Below are 6,249 nucleotides of genomic sequence, written 5' to 3' on the forward strand. Positions count from 1 at the left end.
GATGCAGGATGACACAGATGACTGGACACACACACACACACACACACACACATATACATACAAACACACACACACACACATTGTAAAGAACTGCTTCCCTAGATCCCATGTAGACCACTGGCTGACCTTAGTCCCCTGGTGCTACCTAACAGATTATGACAGACACACACACACACACACACACACACACACACACACACACTGGTGAAGGGTTTCTGTACTGTAACTCTTCACACACAAACTTTCTGTCCGACCTTGAAACTGATGTCTTCTGGCTTTACTGTGTCGTGGTGGCAGGAGTTCAAACCTCCGGGGGGCTCTAAACTGACAGAGATGCCCTGACTTTTTGTTTTTAATATCTCTCTGAAAACATCAACACACCAATGAATCCCTTTGAACCATTACACTTAACTGTATCCATGCATAGTGACAGTGCTCCCGGTGTATTATAGTGCAATGAACACGCACACACGCACGCACACACACACACACAAACACACACACACACACACACACACACATACATACACATACACATACACACACACACATACACACGCACACACGCACACACACACACGTACACCAGTTAATGCTCATGGTGCTGGTCAGGCAGTGACAAGAGTCCAAATGGTGCCACTTTAATACAACACTTTTACAGTTTTTGGTGCTCTTGGAGACTAAATGGTCTCTGGTTGTTTCAGTCGCTGCAGTTTCGTGTCCCTAACTGAGTCACACCAAATGATTACAAGCAGGTGGAGGCAACACCAGCTAAGAGAGGTGACTGTGAGTTTATAAGATGTATTTATTTGGGGCAGCGTGCTCAAGAAAAACCAAGGCAGATAGGATTGTTATGAAGTCTTTTTCAACATGACTACAACTAAAGCGGATTGTAATTTTTTCAGTTTCTTGGAGGAAATGCTGCTCTGGAAGTAAAAATCTCAGTGACTGAGTTAAACCTCAGTGGACTGAACCAAGTACCACCAAAAAAGGTTTTCACCTTCACCCGAGGAAGATCATTTTTAGCTGAAATGCGGTCAGTGATGCCTACAACATGAAATAATGAAATAAAAGTGAATTTTTGGGCATGCCACTGCACTTTGAGGTCATTTCCTCCTTCGTTCATGTGTGTAATGCAACACCTGCAACATACCTATTGCTTATTTTTGACAGGATCCCCATAAGCTTATGCTGTTGCTGTTGTAAATATCAAATATTCTAGATATTATCAAGAAGAAAAATAACACAACCAACATAAATAATATTTTCAAAAAAAAAAACTGAATTGATACACAATCTAGAAAAAGATAAGAGACAAGCCATATGGGCGTCCTCGTGTCCTCATGTAATATCATAGCCGTGATCATGGTGGAAAGACTTGGATCTGACAACAGTAACAATTGAAAGCAGTATAGACAGAGTGCATGACAAGGCCACACACTCATGTTGGGCTAAAACTATCCTTTGTGTTTGTTTCACACAGTTAGTGTTAGAGGTCACTGAATGGCTGCATGTGTCAGGAGCTGCACCCACTGTTAAGTTTCCATACGCTAACTTCTTTGCTTTCTTAAAACTGTGTACTGTTTTGATTATTTCTTGGCGGTTTTCTGCAATATTTTAGGCAGTGATTGTATATTAAGGTTAGCTAATGCTTTGATGGTTATGCTGTGAAATACTATACACTAGTAACATTATAACAATCGGTATATTATGTGTGCTGGTAGTTACTCAGTAACATTTGTAAAAGTGCTGTTGTGTTGCATTGATTACTTTGCTCAAACGACTGTGATGTTCATCTTAATGGTGCAAAATTGGAATAATACTGTATGTCAGTTGACAAGTTACTTTGGTCTCACAGCTGAGGTTGGATGTTACAGTTAATGTGGTAGATGAGGTGGGGAGGTGACAAAGGACACTATCTTAAGCCTGAAAAACAGTAACTGTATACTGTGAATTGACAATATAAGGTAGCCTTTCTTTGTAGCTTTGTTTAAATCCATCATGAGCGTAGCTTTAATTTTGTGTGACAATTTATGCACTGTCTCTATATCTATCCAAGCTGACACTCCAAAATCATGAATGCCAATTTGAGTTTATGAGATTGTAACTGAAAGATTTATTTATTGTTAATACATACTATATATATCTTAACATCACTAGGCCGTGATTTTTTTTTTTTTTATTTCATTGGTTTTTGACTTTGTAAGCAATAGGCCCGTGGGCCAAACCTTGCCATTCAACAAAAACATGTGGCCTCCCAACAAAAGCTGAAGCTTAACTTTTACATAATCCCACATAAATCTACTCTAGGTAACAATGTAGATATCTAAAATATGTAATACACACATCTTATACAATCCTACAACAAACTTAAATTAAATCAAATATTAAAAATATACATCTCTCTACATTATTTTAATCTTTGGCTTCATCCAATGAGGTTTAACTCATCCTGTGAGATGATCTCTTCCTCTAGAGCGACTTTCTATCTGAGCAATGTTTTCAATTCAATTCCTGCTTGGAAAGTTTAGGCCCACTTAATTCACTTTAGCAGGATGGAGACTAAAGGAAGTGAGTGAGGGGTTCAACCTGAATCTTTCTAGTTATCATACAACATCTCTTGTGCCTCTGTCCAGGTGCTTTTTTGTGTCTGGTGCTGAGGTTAAAAACAGTGACTAGCAAACTAGTTACAGTCCACCAGCCCTCGCAGTTATGCTACTACTTTGCGTCATAGGGACCCTCCATTTATTCTATTGCAGCGACATCCACTGAAACCAGAGGCAGACCTTTGTTCTGCAGACACTATGCTGGTTTTCTACTTCCTTCGACTGCAACAGATAGCCCTGTATAAATGACACATACGTCCTGACATAACTACCATCTGTCCTGGGTGTTTATTCTGCCTTTTGATGCACAATGCATGCTGGGATAAACTCAGCCCTTCTGTGACCTTGAATAGGAATAAGCAGGTTAAGTAAATGGACTGTCATCCAGTGTGGCGGACGTGTAAACGCCTTTGTGTACTGATGTATGTTTAGTTTAGACAGGGCTGTCTTTGAGAAAAAACATCTCTTGCAGTCTGGTGCTTATGGTCCTCAGACGACCATCTTTTTCCAGGAAGCCTTCTGATCCCCTGACCTTCCTCAGATACCAGCTAACAACTGGACACATGCAGTCTACACACACACACACACACACACACAAACACACACACACACACACACACACACACACACACACACACACACAGCAACAAAAACCAACAATAAACCAGCAGGTTCAAAGTGTTTTTCCATCATGTTTACTCTCCATTTATACAACCAACCTTCAGGTGCTTTTTAAACTCTGCTCTTTTTTACAGTGCTATTGCAGGTCATTCAAACATATACACACACACACACACACACACACACACACACACACACACACACACACACACACACACACACACACACACACACACACACACACACACACACAAACACACAAACTCGGTGCCGACTTTCATGCTTCTCTAAACTCCTTCCGCTACAAAAGACTTCACTAACACACACACACATACAAGCATACACACTGTGTTTTAGCCGGCCGCCTGTTGCCATCAGGCTTCCCACGGTGCCGCTGGGTGTGACATCACCACCCAGCGTCACTTGGTGCTCCCAAACCCTCACCTGCCACCCCACCCCACCTAACCCCACCCCACCCCACCCAGGTGCTGCATGTCAGTCAGTCAGTGTAATCTCCAATTCCATGTTAGATTAGGGAGTAATGATAATAAAAATAATGGTAATAATATTACAATAATAATCTGTTATTGTGTGTGTGTACTGTTCCAGGTTGGTGCTCAGTTCAGTTCAGTCTCAGCCTAGAGGGGAGAGAGGGAGGCTAGAGAAAGCATATATTACAGTTAGTATAGTGACTTGTTCTTTTGTATCTGAGGATGCCAGAAGAAATTGTTTAAGTGATGAGCTACAGGACACTCTCAAACAAGAGACGAGTTGAAATAACGCTGAATGAAGTGTTGTGAAACAGATGCCTGAGATATAACTATAAATTATAACAACTTCATCAATAAAGAGCCAGAAATCAGGCCTGTAATCAGTCCTGTATTTTGCTTCCTTAAGTTGAAGCGGAATACAGAAGTGTCCACTGGTTACCAAACATTTGATTGAAGATGTTCAATTTGCTATTATATTAGAAAATCTGAAAATACTGAAAATACTTGTTTTGTTAATTTGCACATGTTAAAACCAAACTAATGATGCACAAACAACAATGAAAATTAATGTGCAGAGAGGTGAATAAGCCTCTGTAAAATATATACAAGCTACAACAGTTGTTCACAACCTTGTCAGTGGATACTAAGATCAATCTGAGGGGGTCACAAGATGATTAAAGGGTTAAAGAGTTTACTTTTTGTTACTCTTAGTCATATTTCTTGATTCTCAGTCAAACATTAGATAGCTTCTAAAAAAAAAATGAGACAAATGCAATAAACAAAAGTCACATTGCTCCATTTTCACAAGCCAAAAAGGTTGGGGATTACAATGTTATAACATTTAAAAAAAAATATATAGAAGATTATAAAATAGAGTTTTATATATTTTTTCCTCCATACATTTGGACCTCTGCACTGTATCTGCTTGAAAACTGACCTTTGCTGAGTAAATAAATTTGAAAATAAGACATGAAATTATCTTGTAGACTTCACTCTTTGAGTTTTATCTTGTATATAAAAGTATGAATTTGGAAAACAATAATAATAATAATAATAATTTGGTTATATCATAGATTGCAAGAGGCCAAGTTTCCTGAAATTGGGAAGACAAACCAAAAAACTTGTGAGCCCCTGGCTTCTTTTCAGCTCATTTTTGTATTCACCAACAACAGAGTTGGTGTTATTTCAACGTGTATCTGTTTGAGAGTGCAGTCGGAAAGAAGCGCGAGGGATGGAGTCGATATTTTTAAATGACGGGTGACACGGTGATGATGTTTCTGTTCGCCTATCGACAGCTTTTAGGCTGAGTGATGCGTTGTTTTAAACACTGATACACTTACAAACAAATACACACAAAACACTGTTATTGACACACAGAGCGAACAGCGCTCAGACGCAGAGATACATGCACAACACCTACAAATACAATGCTGTGGCGCATGCAGACACTCATCTCATGGACTAAATGAAAGATGAGATTTGAGGAAAAAGGAGGACCTGGTGGTGTTTCAAAAGGTGCTAAAATTTTATCTGAAAATAAGAAAAATATATTGTTAGGAATATAAATCAAGTTTGTCTTTACAATGACTGTATTTAAGTTTGTCGTAGTAATGAAAAGGCACTATTATTATTTTACTCTTGTATGAATATGAACTAATTAAAAAGGCATTTTAACTTTGTACTTGAACAATGTAAGAAATGAACCGTGAATAAAAAAGGACTGTTTCTTGTGATTCAGCCTAAAGTTTCAGTGTTATCTAACTGTACGTCAGTAAGGGGTATAACCACTCAAATCCAAGTCAGTTTTTTTTTTTTAACAGCTTATTTAAGTGTCTTTGATGTCAGTTCCCTCGTTGTTTTCCATTGTGGCTCAGCAGAGTTTGCTGACATCAAATCAACACAATAACACTCAGCATTTTCCTCGTCTGTTGTCTGTGCTTGTTACAGATGAAACTCTTGCCAGCGACAGTTTGTTGACTTGTGAGAGTTTGTTGAGACAGGAGTTGACCTACAACGCCCAACCCTTCCTATTTTAGTAACTGAAATCACATACTAATAATTTGATTTGAAATTGGTACACCCTTACTGTCAGTGTATGACCTATATGTGAAGTTTTGTTGATTTACACTGCCTCCAGGAAAGTTGCAAGGCTTCAATTCTCACAAACTGAACTCCAACCATTTAAGTGCACGCATGTAGACATTTTACTCAGCTACTAGGATAAGTCTCAATGACCTACCTAATGTCAGTACTTCTGCCTCATAATGGATTATGTCAAGGTATAAATGGCCACTAATTAAGTATGGTAAAATTCAAATTAGTGTTGTAGTTTTTGTCATAATAAAAAGCGTAGATTAAGAAAAAGACTGAATTAAATATTGGGAGTCCATATGGCTAAGATAGTCACCATGTGAACTGCTCATTACTGCTGAGTATTTTCCTTCCAATCTAACTTGCGTGCAATAGTAGTCATATCTCTCAAATGATATTCAGTCATTCACCCGCCATTGCTTTTATATATGTATACACAT

The sequence above is a fragment of the Seriola dumerili genome, unplaced genomic scaffold (assembly GCF_002260705.1).
Source record: "Seriola dumerili isolate Sdu_G_001 unplaced genomic scaffold, Sdu_1.0 BDQW01000025.1, whole genome shotgun sequence".
NCBI lineage: Eukaryota > Metazoa > Chordata > Actinopteri > Carangiformes > Carangidae > Seriola > Seriola dumerili.